The sequence below is a fragment of the Lytechinus pictus genome, chromosome 3 (genome assembly GCF_037042905.1).
Source record: "Lytechinus pictus isolate F3 Inbred chromosome 3, Lp3.0, whole genome shotgun sequence".
NCBI classification, from domain to species: domain Eukaryota; kingdom Metazoa; phylum Echinodermata; class Echinoidea; order Temnopleuroida; family Toxopneustidae; genus Lytechinus; species Lytechinus pictus.
The window spans coordinates 30239932-30260571 of record NC_087247.1 but is presented as its reverse complement, the minus strand read 5'-3'; the positions used below and the strand labels follow the sequence as shown (position 1 = coordinate 30260571).

The 20640-nt window shown below is 35.3% G+C and overlaps 15 non-coding genes across 15 annotated transcripts; 3 read left to right on the top strand and 12 right to left on the bottom strand.

Annotated features, from left to right (window-relative positions):
• Window positions 1-1135: 1135 nt before the first annotated feature.
• On the bottom strand, window positions 1136-1206 carry TRNAG-GCC (transfer RNA glycine (anticodon GCC)). The gene has a single exon. It is a non-coding gene; the product is annotated as a tRNA-Gly (tRNA).
• Window positions 1207-2027: 821 nt separating this feature from the next.
• TRNAG-GCC (transfer RNA glycine (anticodon GCC)) lies at window positions 2028-2098 on the bottom strand. Its single transcript has one exon. It is a non-coding gene; the product is annotated as a tRNA-Gly (tRNA).
• An 812-nt stretch (window positions 2099-2910) lies between these two features.
• Window positions 2911-2981, bottom strand: TRNAG-GCC (transfer RNA glycine (anticodon GCC)). Its single transcript has one exon. It is a non-coding gene; the product is annotated as a tRNA-Gly (tRNA).
• Window positions 2982-3815: 834 nt separating this feature from the next.
• TRNAG-GCC (transfer RNA glycine (anticodon GCC)) lies at window positions 3816-3886 on the bottom strand. Its single transcript has one exon. It is a non-coding gene; the product is annotated as a tRNA-Gly (tRNA).
• Window positions 3887-4695: 809 nt separating this feature from the next.
• On the bottom strand, window positions 4696-4766 carry TRNAG-GCC (transfer RNA glycine (anticodon GCC)). Its single transcript has one exon. It is a non-coding gene; the product is annotated as a tRNA-Gly (tRNA).
• An 869-nt stretch (window positions 4767-5635) lies between these two features.
• Window positions 5636-5706, bottom strand: TRNAG-GCC (transfer RNA glycine (anticodon GCC)). Its single transcript has one exon. It is a non-coding gene; the product is annotated as a tRNA-Gly (tRNA).
• A 1972-nt stretch (window positions 5707-7678) lies between these two features.
• TRNAG-GCC (transfer RNA glycine (anticodon GCC)) lies at window positions 7679-7749 on the bottom strand. Its single transcript has one exon. It is a non-coding gene; the product is annotated as a tRNA-Gly (tRNA).
• Window positions 7750-8569: 820 nt separating this feature from the next.
• TRNAG-GCC (transfer RNA glycine (anticodon GCC)) lies at window positions 8570-8640 on the bottom strand. The gene has a single exon. It is a non-coding gene; the product is annotated as a tRNA-Gly (tRNA).
• Window positions 8641-9509: 869 nt separating this feature from the next.
• TRNAG-GCC (transfer RNA glycine (anticodon GCC)) lies at window positions 9510-9580 on the bottom strand. Its single transcript has one exon. It is a non-coding gene; the product is annotated as a tRNA-Gly (tRNA).
• A 1964-nt stretch (window positions 9581-11544) lies between these two features.
• Window positions 11545-11615, bottom strand: TRNAG-GCC (transfer RNA glycine (anticodon GCC)). Its single transcript has one exon. It is a non-coding gene; the product is annotated as a tRNA-Gly (tRNA).
• An 872-nt stretch (window positions 11616-12487) lies between these two features.
• On the bottom strand, window positions 12488-12558 carry TRNAG-ACC (transfer RNA glycine (anticodon ACC)). Its single transcript has one exon. It is a non-coding gene; the product is annotated as a tRNA-Gly (tRNA).
• Window positions 12559-14542: 1984 nt separating this feature from the next.
• Window positions 14543-14613, bottom strand: TRNAG-GCC (transfer RNA glycine (anticodon GCC)). Its single transcript has one exon. It is a non-coding gene; the product is annotated as a tRNA-Gly (tRNA).
• A 1635-nt stretch (window positions 14614-16248) lies between these two features.
• Window positions 16249-16319, top strand: TRNAG-GCC (transfer RNA glycine (anticodon GCC)). The gene has a single exon. It is a non-coding gene; the product is annotated as a tRNA-Gly (tRNA).
• A 548-nt stretch (window positions 16320-16867) lies between these two features.
• On the top strand, window positions 16868-16938 carry TRNAG-GCC (transfer RNA glycine (anticodon GCC)). Its single transcript has one exon. It is a non-coding gene; the product is annotated as a tRNA-Gly (tRNA).
• A 2102-nt stretch (window positions 16939-19040) lies between these two features.
• Window positions 19041-19111, top strand: TRNAG-GCC (transfer RNA glycine (anticodon GCC)). Its single transcript has one exon. It is a non-coding gene; the product is annotated as a tRNA-Gly (tRNA).
• Window positions 19112-20640: the final 1529 nt, after the last annotated feature.

The window sequence follows — 20640 nt, the reverse complement described above, 5'->3', positions numbered from 1 at the left end:
CTACAAGGTTTTTCAAACAAATATTTTTATTTTTCTGGGGAAAAACAAGCCGTTGCCATGGCAACGGACCAATTGGAACTATCTTGATGATCTTGAATATTTCTAAATTTCATATGTATTCAATCGGGAGCCTGAAAATTATCATTTTGGTCATCTATATCATGTTTATTTACCATTTACATGGGAATGTATGTTGTTTTGGAGAAATTAATCCGTTGCCATGGCAACGGCCGAAAATGGCATTTAAAAATTTACCTCCCATCTTTAAAATAAATCTTACGGCATACACTAATACTTGTGAAAGTTTCATGCTTTAGTCAAAATTTGCACAATTGTTGTGATTTTTGGAGCTAATCCGCTCTATACAAAATAACATCGCAGATGTTTCTAGATCCAAGTCCACCCCCACTTGCGCAGCTTGGAAGGAAGTGTGGTGGTTGGAGACCCCCAATTAAAAAAAAATCAAGTTTTTGTAGAAAATTGAGAATTAATTTTTAGCATGATGATTATCAATAATTTCTGTTAACGGGATGGTCCATGCTGAAAATATTTATATCTAAAAATAGAGTAAAATTCACAGATCAAAATGCTGAAAATGTTTCATTTTTCATTCATGTGTTAAGGTGTGTCTCCATTATGATGAAAAAAGTTGCGGCAATAAATAACTAATGCAAATCAGTTTGTCAATCCATTTATTTTAGTTTTTGGTAGAAAATCTTTGAATAAACCTAATTATTTTCTTATAATAAAATACAAAAGAACAAGTGGGGATATGACATCATCAGCCCACCTAATGAATATTCATAAAGACATGCCTAGAAATTTTTCACCGGAATAATGCAAGTCTTCAAGATTTCAATGAAATTTTCAGCATTTTGGTTAGTGAATTTTACTCTATTTGTTGATATAAATATCTCCAGCCTGGAGCATCACTTTCAACCTACTATATTGTGTCTGGTGCATGTAGCAAGGAGATATGTTTTACACACATGCAAAAAAATATAGAATTTCATGAAATAAATAAGAAAAATCTTATAGGAACATGACATAGGCCAATGGCATGATATTTTTTGTGTTAATTCTCTCCCTGGTGAAAATTTGGATAAATATTCATGATATGTACTAACAAAATAATTGCACTGGCCGGGAATCGAACCCGGGCCACCCGCGTGGCAGGCGAGAATTCTACCACTGAACCACCAGTGCTTGCACGATCCAATTGTGGAACGTAAAGTCCAGATTACTCGATTGGAATTTGTATTATTAAATCATGATTTTTTTCATGCTTACAATATACAAAATAACATCGCGGATGTTTCTAGATCCAAGTCCACCCCCACTTGCGCAGCTTGGAAGGGAGTGTGGTGGTTGGAGACCCCCAATTTAAAAAAAATCAAGTTTTTGTAGAAAATTTAGAATTAATGTTTAGCATGATGATTATCAATAATTTCTGTTAACGGGATGGTCCAGGCTGAAAATATTGATATCTAAAAAATAGAGTAAAATTCACAGATCAAAATGCTGAAAATGGTTGCGGCAATAAATAAGTAATGCACTTAATCAGTTGTCAATCAATTTTATTTTAGTCCTTGGTAGAAATTCTTTTAATAAACCTAATTTCTTATAATAAAATACAAAAGAACAAGTGGGGATATGACATCATCAGCCCACATAATGAATAATCATAAAGACGTGCCTAGAAATGTTTCACCGGAATAATGCAAGTGTTATTTGTTATCCGATTTCAATGAAATTTTTAGCATTTTGCTTTGTAAATTTTACTCTATTTATTGAGATATAGATATCTCCAGCCTGGACCATCCCTTTAAACCTACTGTATTGTGTCTGGTGCATGTAGCAAGGAGATATGTTTTACACACATGCAAAAAAATATAGAATTTCATGAAATAAATAAGAAAAATCTTAGTGGGAACATGACATAGGCCAATGGCATGATATTTTTTGTGTTAATTCTCTCCCTGGTGAAAATTTGGATAAATATTCATGATATGTACTAACAAAATAATTGCACTGGCCGGGAATCGAATCCGGGCCACCCGCGTGGCAGGCGAGAATTCTACCACTGAACCACCAGTGCTTGCACGATCCAATTGTGGAACGTAAAGTCCAGATTACTCGATTGGAATTTGTATTATTAAAACATGATTTTTTTCATGCTTACAATATACAAAATAACATCGCGGATGTTTCTAGATCCAAGTCCACCCCCACTTGCGCAGCTTGGAAGGGAGTGTGGTGGTTGGAGACCCCCAATTTAAAAAAAATCAAGTTTTTGTAGAAAATTTAGAATTAATGTTTAGCATGATGATTATCAATAATTTCTGTTAACGGGATGGTCCAGGCTGAAAATATTGATATCTAAAAAATAGAGTAAAATTCACAGATCAAAATGCTGAAAATGGTTGCGGCAATAAATAACTAATGCACTTAATCAGTTGTCAATCAATTTTGTTTTAGTCCTTGGTAGAAATTCTTTTAATAAACCTAATTTCTTATAATAAAATACAAAAGAACAAGTGGGGATATGACATCATCAGCCCACCTAATGAATATTCATAAAGACATGCCTAGAAATTTTTCACCGGAATAATGCAAGTCTTCAAGATTTCAATGAAAATGTTCAGCATTTTGGTTAGTGAATTTTACTCTATTTATTGATATAAATATTTCCAGCCTGGAGCATCACTTTCAACCTACTATATTGTGTCTGGTGCATGTAGCAAGGAGATATGTTTTACACACATGCAAAAAAATATAGAATTTCATGAAATAAATAAGAAAAATCTTAGTGGGAACATGACATAGGACAATGGCATGATATTTTTTGTGTTAATTCTCTCCCTGGTGAAAATTTGGATAAATATTCATGATATGTACTAACAAGATAATTGCACTGGCCGGGAATCGAACCCGGGCCACCCGCGTGGCAGGCGAGAATTCTACCACTGAACCACCAGTGCTTCCGGCATGCTTATCTCATGGAACGTAGGTCGCATGTTCAAAGGACATTTTGGTATTCAAAACTTCTTTTATTTTGTACAAATAAAAAAAAGACTAGTGGTTAGTATGTAAAATAACAACTCAATCGCTCCTAAGTCCAAGACCACCGCCACTGGTGTAGTATTGCTTGAAAGGGAGTGGGTAGTTGGAGGCCCCCAATTTTGTACAAAAAATCACGTTTTTGTAAAATTGTATATTCATTTTTTGGCATGATAATTTTCAATGATTTATTTTTATCCACCTCTATTGTGTCGGATGTTGACTCATATCTATTAAACTGTTTTTATTATATCTGGCGTATATATATATGGCTACGGTGGAGGGGGTTAGCTGCTCGATCCCCATCCCAAAAGAAAAAAAATCAAACAATCAAAAACTAAACCTTCTGCTATGTGAAACAAAATCACTGTATTTTATTGCATTTCATACCCCATGAATTTTATTTAATGAAAAATGATTTCTTGATAATCAAGAATGTAATATTTGATATCAGAAAATAGGATTACGTGAAAAAAAGCATGCTAATTTTGTATTTTATAATATGAAAGGATTCTTATTTAAATTTTGACCTCCAAGAATTTGATATTAGGAATATGATTTACTTTGAAATATGATAAATAATTGATAAACTTATAATGAGACATATTTAACAGACAAACACGCAAATAAAGATGAGAATTTCTACAATAAAACGAGGAAGATGGAGAGTGGGAAATGACATGGTGTAAGAGATTGACAGATTCGTGGTTTCAGTGCACTTCTTTGGACGTCACAAAGGGATTACTAAAAATAATTGCACTGGCCGGGAATCGAACCCGGGCCACCCGCGTGGCAGGCGAGAATTCTACCACTGAACCACCAGTGCTTGCACGACTTGAGTGTGGAACGTTAAGTCCAGATCACTCTATTGGAATTTTTAATATTATAAAAATGAATTTGTATCATACTTACAATATACAAAATAACATCGCGGATGTTTCTAGATCCAAGTTTGGAAGGGAGTGTGGTGGTTGGAGACCCCCAATTAAAAAAAAATCAAGTTTTTGTAGAAAATTTAGAATTAATGTTTAGCATGATGATTATCAATGATTTCTGTTAACGGGATGGTCCAGGCTGAAAATATTGATATCTAAAAAATAGAGTAAAATTCACAGATCAAAATGCTGAAAATGGTTGCGGCAATAAATAACTAATGCAAATCAGTTTGTCAATCCATTTCTTTTAGTTTTTGGTAGAAAATTTTTGAATAAACCTAATTATTTTCTTTTAATAAAATACAAAAGAACAAGTGGGGATATGACGTCATTAGCCCACATAATGAATAATCATAAAGACATGCCTAGAAATGTTTCACCGGAATAATGCAAGTGTTATTTGTTATCCGAATTTAATGAAATTTTTAGCATTTTGCTTTGTAAATTTTACTCTATTTCTTGAGATATAAATATCTCCAGCCTGGACCATCCCTTTAAACCTACTGTATTGTGTCTCAGTGGTGCATGTAGCAAGGAGATATGTTTTACACACATGCAAAAAAATATAGAATTTCATGAAATAAATAAGAAAAATCTTAGTGGGAAAATGACATAGGCCAATGGCATGATATTTTTTGTGTTAATTCTCTCCCTGGTGGAAATTTGGATAAATATTCATGATATGTACTAACAAAATAATTGCACTGGCCGGGAATCGAACCCGGGCCACCCGCGTGGCAGGCGAGAATTCTACCACTGAACCACCAGTGCTTGCACGATCCGAATGTTGAACGTAAAGTCCAGATCACTCGATTGGAATTTGTATTATTAAAACATGATTTTTTCATGCTTACAATATACAAAATAACATCGCGGATGTTTCTAGATCCAAGTCCACCCCCACTTGCGCAGCTTGGAAGGGAGTGTGGTGGTTGGAGACCCCAAATTAAAAAAAAATCAAGTGTTTGTAGAAAATTGAGAATTAATTTTTAGCATGATGATTATCAATGATTTCTGTTAACGGGATGGTCCAGGCTGAAAATATTGATATCTAAAAAATAGAGTACATTTCACAGATCAAAATGCTGAAAATGTTTCATTTTTCATTCATGTGTAAATGATGTGTCTCCATTATGATAAAAAAGTTGCGGCAATAAATAACTAATGTAAATCAGTTTGTCAATCCATTTGTTTTAGTTTTTGGTAGAAATTTTTTTAATAAACCTAATTATTTTCTTATAATAAAATACAAAAGAACAAGTGGGGATATGACATCATCAGCCCACCTGATGAATATTCATAAAGACATGCCTAGAAATTTTTCACCGGAATAATGCAAGTGTTATTTGTTATCCGATTTCAATGAAATTTTTAGCATTTTGGTTAGTGAATTTTACTCTATTTATTGATATAAATATCTCCAGCCTTGAGCATCCCTTTCAACCTACTATATTGTGTCTGGTGCATGTAGCAAGGAGATATGTTTTACACACATGCAAAAAAATATAGAATTTCATGAAATAAATAAGAAAAATCTTAGTGGGAACATGACATAGGCCAATGGCATGATATTTTTTGTGTTAATTCGCTCCCTGGTGGAAATTTGGATAAATATTCATGATATGTACTAACAAAATAAATGCACTGGCCGGGAATCGAACCCGGACCACCCGCGTGGCAGGCGAGAATTCTACCACTGAACCACCAGTGCTAGCACGACTTGGGTGTGGAACGTTAAGTCCACATCACTCTATTGGAATTTGTATTATTAAAACATGATTTTTTTTTCATACTTACAATATACAAAATAACATCGCGGATGTTTCTAGATCCAAGTCCACCCCCACTGGCACAGCTTGGAAGGGAGTGTGGTGGTTGGAGACCCCCAATTTAAAAAAAACCAAGTGTTTGTAGACAATTTAGAATTAATTGTTAGCATGATGATTATCAATGATTTCTGTTAACGGGATGGTCCAGGCTGAAAATATTGATATCTAAAAAATAGAGTAAAATTCACAGATCAAAATGCTGAAAATGGTTGCGGCAATAAATAACTAATGCACTTAATCAGTTGTCAATCAATTTTGTTTTAGTCCTTGGTAGAAAATTTTTGAATAAACCTAATTTCTTATAATAAAATACAAAAGAACAAGTGGTGATATGACATTATTAGCCCACATAATGAATAATCATAAACAGTGGCGTACCGTGAGTCACGGCATTGGGGGGGGCACCAGCAAAATATTTGAGTCACTTAGTGAGCGCGCGAAGCGCGCTCAGTTGCCAGGTATACTGACCTAATAGGGACATTTTAAAGACAGTGCCATTAAACGGATATGTATGTCACTGCTCAAATAATGCGAGCGCGAAGCGCGAGCTGAAAATTTTTGATATGCAGACTAAAAAAGGACATTATAAGTAAATTTTTGTAATCATGATACATACCTGTCTCGCTAAACAAAAAATGCGAGCGCGAAGCGCGAGCTGAAATTTTTGTAAATATTGACCCCAAACAAGGACATGTTAAGGATTATATTTTATGAATCCATTAAGAGTATACATATCTCACCATAGTCATCTAATGCGAGTGCAAAGCGCTTGCTGATTTTGCTACATTTAAACACATGAAGCACTTTTTGTAGTCATTGTAATCATGATACTACGCATCTCACTCATCAAATATTGCGAGTGCGAAGCGCGAGCTGAAAATTTAGGTTATTCAGACCTGAAGAGAGGCATTCTAAGGCCTGTTTGTAAGAATTCACTAAGACCATACGATACGTTTTTCACTAACCAAATGATGCGAGCGCGAGGCGCGAGCTGAAAAATTTTGATATTCAGATCAGAAAAAGGGACATTTTAAGGACTGATTTTTAGGAATTCATGAAGAGCAGACATATCTCACTAATCTACTAGTGCGAACGTAAGCACGGACAGGAAATGTTTTATATTAACACCTTAAAATGGGGCAATCACTTTAAGTAGTCATGAAAAAGAACCATATGTCACTACATAAAACAATAATGAGTCGAAGTGCGAGGAAATATATTTGGTGTATATTGAGTATTGACTTTAAAACGTTAAACAGACAATGCGAGTACCGGGAACAATGAAGACATCTAGGCCTGAGCAAAATAAACTTATGAAATAATGTTTCTTATATATTATAACATAACATAATTATAATATAACATTATAGTGAACAATAATTTCTTCATTCCCACTACGTTTCTCTTCCTTTCTCCTCTTCCCCGTTTTTTTTTTTTTGGCCAGCCGATTGGGGGGGGGGGGGGGGGCACGTTCCCCCCCATGCCCCCCCCCCCGTAGTTACGCCACTGATCATAAAGACATGCCTAGAAATGTTTCACCGGAATAATGCAAGTGTTATTTGTTATCCGATATCAATGAAATTTTTAGCATTTTGCTTTGTAAATTTTACTCTATTTATTGAGATATAAATATCTCCAGCCTGGACCACCCCTTTAAGCCTACTGTATTGTGTCTGGTGCATGTAGCAAGGAGATATGTTTTACACACATGCAAAAAATATAGAATTTCATGAAATAAATAAGAAAAATCTTAGTGGGAAAATGACATAGGCCAATGGCATGATATTTTTTGTGTTAATTCTCTCCCTGGTGAAAATTTGGATAAATATTCATGATATGTACTAACAAAATAATTGCACTGGCCGGGAATCGAACCCGGGCCACGCGCGTGGCAGGCGAGAATTCTACCACTGAACCACCAGTGCTTGCACGATCCGAATGTTGAACGTAAAGTCCAGATCACTCGATTGGAATTTGTATTATTAAAACATGATTTTTTTTTCATGCTTACAATATACAAAATAACATCGCGGATGTTTCTAGATCCAAGTCCACCCCCACTTGCGCAGCTTGGAAGGGAGTGTGGTGGTTGGAGACCCCCAATTAAAAAAAACATCAAGTTTTTGTAGAAAATTTAGAATTAATGTTTAGCATGATGATTATCAATGATTTCTGTTAACGGGATGGTCCAGGCTGAAAATATTGATAAAAATAGAGTAAATTTCACAGATCAAAATGCTGAAAATGGTTGCGGCAATAAATAACTAATGCAAATCAGTTTGTCAATCCATTTGTTTTAGTTTTTGGTAGAAAATTTTTGAATAAACCTAATTATTTTCTTTTAATAAAATACAAAAGAACAAGTGGGGATATGACGTCATTAGCCCACATAATGAAGTATCATAAAGACATGCCTAGAAATGTTTCACCGGAATAATGCAAGTGTTATTTGTTATCCGATTTCAATGAAATTTTTAGCATTTTGCTTTGTAAATTTTACTCTATTTCTTGAGATATAAATATCTCCAGCCTGGACCATCCCTTTAAACCTACTGTATTGTGTCTGGTGCATGTAGCAAGGAGATATGTTTTACACACATGCAAAAAAATATAGAATTTCATGAAATAAATAAGAAAAATCTTAGTGGGAACATGACATAGGCCAATGGCATGATATTTTTTGTGTTAATTCTCTCCCTGGTGGAAATTTGGATAAATATTCATGATATGTACTAACAAAATAATTGCACTGGCCGGGAATCGAACCCGGGCCACCCGCGTGGCAGGCGAGAATTCTACCACTGAACCACCAGTGCTTGCACGATCCGAATGTTGAACGTAAAGTCCAGATCACTCGATTGGAATTTGTATTATTAAAACATGATTTTTTCATGCTTACAATATACAAAATAACATCGCGGATGTTTCTAGATCCAAGTCCACCCCCACTTGCGCAGCTTGGAAGGGAGTGTGGTGGTTGGAGACCCCAAATTAAAAAAAAATCAAGTGTTTGTAGAAAATTGAGAATTAATTTTTAGCATGATGATTATCAATGATTTCTGTTAACGGGATGGTCCAGGCTGAAAATATTGATATCTAAAAAATAGAGTATATTTCACAGATCAAAATGCTGAAAATGTTTCATTTTTCATTCATGTGTAAATGATGTGTCTCCATTATGATAAAAAAGTTGCGGCAATAAATAACTAATGTAAATCAGTTTGTCAATCCATTTGTTTTAGTTTTTGGTAGAATTTTTTTTAATAAACCTAATTATTTTCTTATAATAAAATACAAAAGAACAAGTGGGGATATGACATCATCAGCCCACCTGATGAATATTCATAAAGACATGCCTAGAAATTTTTCACCGGAATAATGCAAGTGTTATTTGTTATCCGATTTCAATGAAATTTTTAGCATTTTGGTTAGTGAATTTTACTCTATTTATTGATATAAATATCTCCAGCCTTGAGCATCCCTTTCAACCTACTATATTGTGTCTGGTGCATGTAGCAAGGAGATATGTTTTACACACATGCAAAAAAATATAGAATTTCATGAAATAAATAAGAAAAATCTTAGTGGGAACATGACATAGGCCAATGGCATGATATTTTTTGTGTTAATTCGCTCCCTGGTGGAAATTTGGATAAATATTCATGATATGTACTAACAAAATAAATGCACTGGCCGGGAATCGAACCCGGGCCACCCGCGTGGCAGGCGAGAATTCTACCACTGAACCACCAGTGCTAGCACGACTTGGGTGTGGAACGTTAAGTCCACATCACTCTATTGGAATTTGTATTATTAAAACATGATTTATTTTTCATACTTACAATATACAAAATAACATCGCGGGTGTTTCTAGATCCAAGTCCACCCCCACTGGCACAGCTTGGAAGGGAGTGTGGTGGTTGGAGACCCCCAATTTAAAAAAAACCAAGTGTTTGTAGACAATTTAGAATTAATTGTTAGCATGATGATTATCAATGATTTCTGTTAACGGGATGGTCCAGGCTGAAAATATTGTTTTTTAAAAAATAGAGTAAAATTCACAGATCAAAATGCTGAAAATGGTTGCGGCAATAAATAACTAATGCACTTAATCAGTTGTCAATCAATTTTGTTTTAGTCCTTGGTAGAAAATTTTTGAATAAACCTAATTTCTTATAATAAAATACAAAAGAACAAGTGGTGATATGACATCATTAGCCCACATAATGAATAATCATAAACAGTGGCGTACCGTGAGTCACGGCATTGGGGGGGCACCAGCAAAATATTTGAGTCACTTAGTGAGCGCGCGAAGCGCGCTCAGTTGCCAGGTATACTGACCTAATAGGGACATTTTAAAGACAGTGCCATTAAACGGATATGTATGTCACTGCTCAAATAATGCGAGCGCGAAGCGCGAGCTGAAAATTTTTGATAAGCAGACTAAAAAAGGACATTATAAGTAAATTTTTGTAATCATGATACATACCTGTCTCGCTAAACAAACAATGCGAGCGCGAAGCGCGAGCTGAATTTTTTGTAAATATTGACCCCAAACAAGGACATGTTAAGGATTATATTTTATGAATCCATTAAGAGTATACATATCTCACCATAGTCATCTAATGCGAGTGCAAAGCGCTTGCTGATTTTGCTACATTTAAACACATGAAGCACTTTTTGTAGTCATTGTAATCATGATACTACGCATCTCACTCATCAAATATTGCGAGTGCGAAGCGCGAGCTGAAAATTTAGGTTATTCAGACCTGAAGAGAGGCATTCTAAGGCCTGTTTGTAAGAATTCACTAAGACCATACGATACGTTTTTCACTAACCAAATGATGCGAGCGCGAGGCGCGAGCTGAAAAATTTTGATATTCAGATCAGAAAAAGGGACATTTTAAGGACTGATTTTTAGGAATTCATGAAGAGCAGACATATCTCACTAATCTACTAGTGCGAACGTAAGCACGGACAGGAAATGTTTTATATTAACACCTTAAAATGGGGCAATCACTTTAAGTAGTCATGAAAAAGAACCATATGTCACTACATAAAACAATAATGAGTCGAAGTGCGAGGAAATATATTTGGTGTATATTGAGTATTGACTTAAAAACGTTAAATAGACAATGCGAGTACCGGGAACAATGAAGACATCTAGGCCTGAGCAAAATAAACTTATGAAATAATGTTTCTTATATATTATAACATAACATAATTATAATATAACATTATAGTGAACAATAATTTCTTCATTCCCACTACGTTTCTCTTCCTTTCTCCTCTTCCCCGTTTTTTTTTTTTTTGGCCAGCCGATTGGGGGGGCACGTTCCCCCCCCCCATGCCCCCCCCCCGTAGTTACGCCACTGATCATAAAGACATGCCTAGAAATGTTTCACCGGAATAATGCAAGTGTTATTTGTTATCCGATATCAATGAAATTTTTAGCATTTTGCTTTGTAAATTTTACTCTATTTATTGAGATATAAATATCTCCAGCCTGGACCACCCCTTTAAGCCTACTGTATTGTGTCTGGTGCATGTAGCAAGGAGATATGTTTTACACACATGCAAAAAATATAGAATTTCATGAAATAAATAAGAAAAATCTTAGTGGGAAAATGACATAGGCCAATGGCATGATATTTTTTGTGTTAATTCTCTCCCTGGTGAAAATTTGGATAAATATTCATGATATGTACTAACAAAATAATTGCACTGGCCGGGAATCGAACCCGGGCCACGCGCGTGGCAGGCGAGAATTCTACCACTGAACCACCAGTGCTTGCACGATCCGAATGTTAAACGTAAAGTCCAGATCACTCGATTGGAATTTGTATTATTAAAACATGATTTTTTTTTCATGCTTACAATATACAAAATAACATCGCGGATGTTTCTAGATCCAAGTCCACCCCCACTTGCGCAGCTTGGAAGGGAGTGTGGTGGTTGGAGACCCCCAATTAAAAAAAAATCAAGTTTTTGTAGAAAATTTAGAATTAATGTTTAGCATGATGATTATCAATGATTTCTGTTAACGGGATGGTCCAGGCTGAAAATATTGATATCTAAAAAATAGAGTAAAATTCACAGATCAAAATGCTGAAAATGTTTCATTTTTCATTCATGTGTAAATGATGTGTCTCCATTATGATAAAAAAGTTGCGGCAATAAATAACTAACGTAAATCAGTTTGTCAATCCATTTGTTTTAGTTTTTGGTAGAATTTTTTTTAATAAACCTAATTATTTTCTTATAATAAAATACAAAAGAACAAGTGGGGATATGACATCATCAGCCCACCTGATGAATATTCATAAAGACATGCCTAGAAATTTTTAACCGGAATAATGCAAGTGTTATTTGTTATCCGATTTCAATGAAATTTTTAGCATTTTGGTTAGTGAATTTTACTCTATTTATTGATATAAATATCTCCAGCCTTGAGCATCCCTTTCAATCTACTATATTGTGTCTGGTGCATGTAGCAAGGAGATATGTTTAACACACATGCAAAAAAATATAGAATTTCATGAAATAAATAAGAAAAATCTTAGTGGGAACATGACATAGGCCAATGGCATGATATTTTTTGTGTTAATTCGCTCCCTGGTGGAAATTTGGATAAATATTCATGATATGTACTAACAAAATAAATGCACTGGCCGGGAATCGAACCCGGGCCACCCGCGTGGTAGGCGAGAATTCTACCACTGAACCACCCGTGCTAGCACGACTTGGGTGTGGAACGTTAAGTCCACATCACTCTATTGGAATTTGTATTATTAAAACATGATCTTTTTTTCATACTTACAATATACAAAATAACATCGCGGATGTTTCTAGATCCAAGTCCACCTCCACTGGCACAGCTTGGAAGGGAGTGTGGTGGTTGGAGACCCCCAATTTAAAAAAAACCAAGTGTTTGTAGACAATTTAGAATTAATTGTTAGCATGATGATTATTAATGATTTCTGTTAACGGGATGGTCCAGGCTGAAAATATTGTTTTTTAAAAAATAGAGTAAAATTCACAGATCAAAATGCTGAAAATGGTTGCGGCAATAAATAACTAATGCACTTAATCAGTTGTCAATCAATTTTGTTTTAGTCCTTGGTAGAAAATTTCTGAATAAACCTAATTTCTTATAATAAAATACAAAAGAACAAGTGGTGATATGACATCATTAGCCCACATAATGAATAATCATAAACAGTGGCGTACCGTGAGTCACGGCATTGGGGGGGGGGCACCAGCAAAATATTTGAGTCACTTAGTGAGCGCGCGAAGCGCGCTCAGTTGCCAGGTATACTGACCTAATAGGGACATTTTAAAGACAGTGCCATTAAACGGATATGTATGTCACTGCTCAAATAATGCGAGCGCGAAGCGCGAGCTGAAAATTTTTGATATGCAGACTAAAAAAGGACATTATAAGTAAATTTTTGTAATCATGATACATACCTGTCTCGCTAAACAAACAATGCGAGCGCGAAGCGCGAGCTGAAATTTTTGTAAATATTGACCCCAAACAAGGACATGTTAAGGATTATATTTTATGAATCCATTAAGAGTATACATATCTCACCATAGTCATCTAATGCGAGTGCAAAGCGCTTGCTGATTTTGCTACATTTAAACACATGAAGCACTTTTTGTAGTCATTGTAATCATGATACTACGCATCTCACTCATCAAATATTGCGAGTGCGAAGCGCGAGCTGAAAATTTAGGTTATTCAGACCTGAAGAGAGGCATTCTAAGGCCTGTTTGTAAGAATTCACTAAGACCATACGATACGTTTTTCACTAACCAAATGATGCGAGCGCGAGGCGCGAGCTGAAAAATTTTGATATTCAGATCAGAAAAAGGGACATTTTAAGGACTGATTTTTAGGAATTCATGAAGAGCAGACATATCTCACTAATCTACTAGTGCGAACGTAAGCACGGACAGGAAATGTTTTATATTAACACCTTAGAATGGGGCAATCACTTTAAGTAGTCATGAAAAAGAACCATATGTCACTACATAAAACAATAATGAGTCGAAGTGCGAGGAAATATATTTGGTGTATATTGAGTATTGACTTAAAAACGTTAAACAGACAATGCGAGTACCGGGAACAATGAAGACATCTAGGCCTGAGCAAAATAAACTTATGAAATAATGTTTCTTATATATTATAACATAACATAATTATAATATAACATTATAGTGAACAATTATTTCTTCATTCCCACTACGTTTCTCTTCCTTTCTCCTCTTCCCCGTTTTTTTTTTTTTGGCCAGCCGATTGGGGGGGGGGGGGGCACGTGCCCCCCCCATGCCCCCCCCCCCCCCGTAGTTACGCCACTGATCATAAAGACATGCCTAGAAATGTTTCACCGGAATAATGCAAGTGTTATTTGTTATCCGATATCAATGAAATTTTTAGCATTTTGCTTTGTAAATTTTACTCTATTTATTGAGATATAAATATCTCCAGCCTGGACCATCCCTTTAAGCCTACTGTATTGTGTCTGGTGCATGTAGCAAGGAGATATGTTTTACACACATGCAAAAAATATAGAATTTCATGAAATAAATAAGAAAAATCTTAGTGGGAACATGACATAGGCCAATGGCATGATATTTTTGTGTTAGTTCGCTCCCTGGTGGCAATTCCTGTTTGGATAAATATTCATGATAATTATGTACTAACAGAATACTTGCACTGGCCGGGAATCGAACCCGGGCCACCCGCGTGGCAGGCGATAATTCTACCTCTGAACCACCAGTGCTCCCACTTATCCATGAATCCAGATCATAATGTTCCTCAATACTCACGGTGCTAGCACCACAATTGCGGTGCTAAGAGATGCAGTGTGAAACGAAACAGGGCTAAGCAAAAGCGGGGCTAAGCATTAGCCAATCAGAGAAGTCGAAATTGCACGTTAATTGGGATCTGTATGGTAAAATCATCAATATTTATGAGCTGAGTGATTGCCCGGGGTTAAGGCGTTAAACCCGGCTAAGCAATAGTACGGGGTTAAGAAAGACAGTGTGAATCGAAAAAAAAGATAGTATGGGGTTAAGGAAATGCAATGTGAAAAGCATATAATAAGTCACTCGGAGAGGACGCTAATCCGTCGGTCCTGTGGTTTACTATCAACGTCCATGCTATCAAGCATTCGTCATGTTTTCTTATCAGTCGGTTTAAACATGGACCTACTACTCTAGTAGTAGTAGGTCCATGGTTCAAATTACCACTAACACCAAAATGTGTAGAAAATTGATACAACTCATGAAAGAGAGTAAGTTCTTGTACAGAAATTTATATATAATTTCGATAGAAATGATGGGAAGCAATGCTTATTTAAGATTTTAATAAAAGAAAATGCAAGTTTGCTTGAAATTATATTCATTTCGTTAACACATGCTTTATTTCCTGGTGTAACTTACACAGTCATGGAACAACATGTGACCACAATATAAACGGGTGGCCATTTTCCAGTAATTTTTCCGATCTTCATTTTGTTCATCTCTCTGTAATTATACCTTTTCCTGAAAAATCGTTTGGAAGATATCATTTATTTATTTATTTATTTTCATAATTCTGTACAAGTTTTGTTCAATTCAGTGAAAAAAGTGGATCGCTCACATCCGCATGACCTGCTTCCCGCCCATGACTAACAACCTAAGAAATGAATTTGTGACCCTAAACATTCTAATGGGAAAAGCCACCCTTCCCTTTTAGTGGTGAGAACATGGAACTCTGCTAATTATTATACCTATAAGCATGTAAAGTGACGTAGAAAGCAAACAAAAAATGACTACTTTGTTACCATACCAAAGTGCCTTTCTTATCCAAAACATGTAATTAAATAATTACACAAACCAAAAGGCCAGAGTAAAACACTTTTTAATTCATAAATAATTTTTCCGATGAACAAACCTTAAATTGCACCCCTATACATGGCGTAATCCGTATGAAAAAATGTGCAACCTTATTTACCATAGATGCATGCTACCCCTTTTCAGCACCGTCACATTTTTTAGTAACCATGGATACAAAAACATAAAACTGACCATCTAATTGGTGATTTTATACAAGTTTAGCGCCCCTGGCTGTACATTAATTCATTTGAAAAGTTTGCTTCATAAAAGTTGACACAATTTATTCTTATCAACGAGATTTGAGGGTAAACTTGCACTTTATCATTAACCTTCAATAATGACCAATCCATTCGAGCGCCATCTACAGAAAGATTGTATCCAGTGTACACGGTGGAGAAACTTTTTCTTTCCACGTTTCTGTCACGAAGAAAGACTAAAAAAAAACAACTTCAAGTTCATCGTGATGTCAGACAAATCCAGATGTCTTAAAACATGACTGGGATATCAGAACTTGATCGACTTCAACTTTGTACGAGAGCGCATTGGTGGTTCAGTGGTAGAATTCTCGCCTGCCACGCGGGTGGCCCGGGTTCGATTCCCGGCCAATGCAAGCTATTTTGTTTTTAATCATGTGAAGTTGTAACATACAAGGAAATTGATTGCATGAGACTGTTCAAAACGATTCACATAGGTATTAAACTGCCATGTTATTACATATCCAATATGTTTTAACGGATTCATTTCGTTGTCTATTACCATTCGTTTTTCTTTCAAAATCTTATTATACTCTTTCCTATATTTGACCAACCAACATCTAATCCAAATGGATGTGAAAATATGTTGCCACAATCCTGTGTACCACAAAAGATCACCCAACGTTGATTCAGAAATAGGTCATGTGTGCAATGTCTTGAATTCTATGATAATTATGATGGATATCATCATAATTTTCATCTTATCTCCCAATACTAAGACCTTATCAAAGATTCTGGATATGAATCTGATAATCGTAAAAGTCAACAGCTGGAAATCACTCCTTTTATTCACATGGCAAATTACAAATTACTCATTAACGTTTAATCCCATTAAAGCCCTACCAATTCCAAAGGTGAACCCCAAAGGCATGCCTTTCTCCATTCGGAGGTATAGACATGGAGCGCATTGGTGGTTCAGTGGTAGAATTCTCGCCTGCCACGCGGGTGGCCCGGGTTCGATTCCCGGCCAATGCATTGATATTTTATTTGAAAGAATAATCACTCTTAACTTTGCCAAACAAAGTGAAAAATTTACTATACTTTTGAGGAAAACATATAGAATTGTTGCCATGCAATGCAGGTGTATGATTAAATTTCATATTCCGAGTGATATAATTTCAACACTCACATCCTATATTTAAGACCGCCGGTTATCGACAAATATTCGATATTCCTTCTATTCTTATTTTTATGAATTTTTCTCAAGTGCCATTTTAACACACAAGTCTATGGGGAATTTTTTTTTTTTTTTGGAATAATATTTTATTTTCTTCCTCTTTCAAATCAATAAGTTTGCAATCACAATTCATATAAATAAAGATTGTTTGTATGTATACAATCAATAAACAATCAAACAAATAAATATATCAATATCAATGAGATTACGAATATTTTTTAAATGATTACAAATGAAATTAAACTGCCAAATTTCTCTTCTATAACAATGTGAAAGCAGAGGGGAAAAACCCGTATCAATCGACAAAATTAAAAAAAACGTACTTTGTAAAAAAATGACTTTTTCCCTGAATAGAATAGAAATAATCTCTTTTGCACATATTAATTGTACAAGAAAATTAAAAAAAGGATAAAATATTATTTTAAAGGTTAATTAGAGGAAGGTAATCCTAAAACGTCCCTACACACTCACCTTACCCCCATACCCCCTCCCCCCTCATCTCTCTCCCCAGACACTCACACAAGCTCACTTCAACTCACCACTACTCACAGCTCCCTCCCCCCCCCCCCCCCCTCTTCCCCGTCACAAAACTCACACATCCATCTACACACGTACACCCACACACAATGCATACTGCTCTGGTACAACTATCTGTATTTGAACAAATAAACAAAACAGAAACAAAATGAAGCAACCAATACATCCATAGTATTAAGAAAGGTATGCATTGATTTGTTCCCATTTCCTTAAGTGCACCCCCAGCTTCCCCTTTTTAAACGCTATTTGATATTCCGTATCTCTATACTCTTTAACCAAATGTGTCACTTTCTGTACGGTTGGTAATATTCCCCGTTTTCTTGAACTAAAAATGATATACTTAATTAAGAATATAATACAGTTTATTAAAGCTACTCTTGTAGTATTTCCAGATATCCCCATGAAAATTGTTTTCCAAACGTCACTGCCAAGTTCATTCAGTTGAAATATTTTACTCATCTCTTCCCATAATCGCTTAACTTCAGGACAATAAAAAAATAAATGTTGGTAAGACTCAACTTCTTTTTTACAAAAGGAACATAAATTATCTGTCTCAAAACCGAATTTAAAAAGTTCCCTTTTTGTGTACACAGCCCCTTGTAATTGTTTGTATTGAAATTCTCTGTGTTTATTGCATAGCATTGCAGATTTCAGTCTCAAAAATACTTCTTTCAGTTCCCCCATTCCCAAATCATATTCGGATTGCCCATCTGTAACATGAAATACATAATCAATTTGAAAATTTTCAATGAAGTGGTCATATATTCGTCTAGATTTTATATCACATAGTTTCTGAACATGCCCACATATCATCAATTGAATTTCAAAGTTGTCTGTATCCATTTCCATGAAATCATTTTTGTATCCACTCTTCTGTTATTACTGAAAATATCTTTTGAATTTTGAGCAAGTTTTCAGATGAATATTTCAAATTATACCAGTATATATTTTACTGTTTCAGTTGATGAATTTGATCCCATCATAGTTTTCTTCATAAATGGCGATTTATTTTTAAAATGAGCTGGCTACGATACCCTTCTCTGGTCAGATATGGAATGTCAGATATATATCCTATCCAAAGGGAGTAAACATTCGACCCTCTAATTTCACATTTATTTTTTATGAATTTTTCTCAAGTGCCATTTTAACACACAAGTCTATGGGGAATGTTTTACGCGCGTCCATTCGAGCGCCATCTATAGATAGATTCATACCAGTGCGCATGGTGAAGACGTGTCATCTGCTCATGTTACTGTCGCGAAGATGGGCTAAACTACTTCAAGTTCATCAAGATGTCAGGCAAATCCAAGAGTCTTTAAACAGGATTAGAATATAAGAACTTGACATGCTACCAGGCACAGGCGCATTGGTGGTTCAGTGGTAGAATTCTCGCCTGCCACGCGGGTGGCCCGGGTTCGATTCCCGGCCAATGCAATTTTGTTTTTAATCATGTGTAGCTGTTGGCATAGAAAGAAATTTGTTGTGTGATAACCATGACAACGTCCAGAGGAATCATAACACAGTGTTTAGAGCTACATATAATTGTTGCCATGCTAGTGCACATCCAATATATTTCTTGCGGATCCATTTCATTATCTATTACCATTCCATGATTGTTTTTTGTAATAATTTTTTATTTGACGAACTAAATCTAAACCAGCTCGATGTGAAATAATTTGTTATTATACTACATAGCTTAGGCATTCGACATAGATTCGGAAGTAGGTAAAGTAGGTTAGTAGAAGATAGGTAAAGATGAATCCTGTGATATGATTGATATGATTACAATCTACAAAACTATTGTTTGTTTTGACATTTGTTTTGACATTTCAGTATATATTAATTTATGATTTGGTATTATATTTTTTGTGTTGGAAACAAATATAGATATAATTTGAATGATGGTTACTAATAATGCATTATTGTTTAAATTAACTTTATCAATATGATCAAAGATGCAAGTTGTGAATCAGGGAACCATTTCATAAAAGTTTCTATATTCAATGCAAATTATGTTGCTCTTAATCATATGCAGTTGTAACAAGGAAGGATATTTATTGCATGACAACCATGACAACGTCCACAGAGGAAATAAAACACAATAATAGGCATATAGCTTATATTGTCTAATGGATACATTCATAATCTTTTACGATTCACTCATTTAATATAGATATGTATCCTTTGCTTAAAACTGTAAACAAAATATGATCAAAATCTAAAAACCGTGGTTCAGTGGTAGAATTCTCGCCTCCCACGCGGGTGACCCGGGTTCGATTCCCGGCCAATGCATTGCTATTTTGTTTTAATGCCAGGTCACGATTGTGAGTTATTCGTTAACTTTTGTTTCAGATCATTTTGACGAATCGTTCTTTTTGACCGAATGTGAATGATTTTAATAAAAGAATATTAAAAATCACTCCCGTTCCTGAAGTGCCAGGGTGAAGTTCAGAGTGCCCCCCCCCCCGACAGAGTTTTGCTGGCTTTTTTCATTTGCTCGTTTGAAGGTTTTTACCCCCCCCCCCCTTCTTCTTACGTGATTTTCAGGTACACCACCCCATGAAATTCAACTTAGCATATCAATAATGTTTTTAAGTCATTCCGTTTTTTTTTTAATATATTAATTTTGCGACCCGGGTTCGATTCTCGGCCAATGGAAGTAATTTTGCTTATTCACCCTCTTTGAGACGAATTTCCCATTTCCCCAAGGTAAATTATCCGAAGTCGTCAAATGCAAAATAAAAAAGTAGATGAAATCTATAGCTGAAAATCAAATTGTATATTTACATAGGCCCATTATGTGCAAGAAAAAATGACATGGAACAAAATTGGACAAACTTTTAATTTAGGGGAGGGTATAGGGATTTGACCGATGGTTATGCGTTTCGGTCAAATCATTGCACTCTACATTAATAAAACGCTATAGTAATTCGAATACAACAGAAAAAACAATCGTTCGCCCT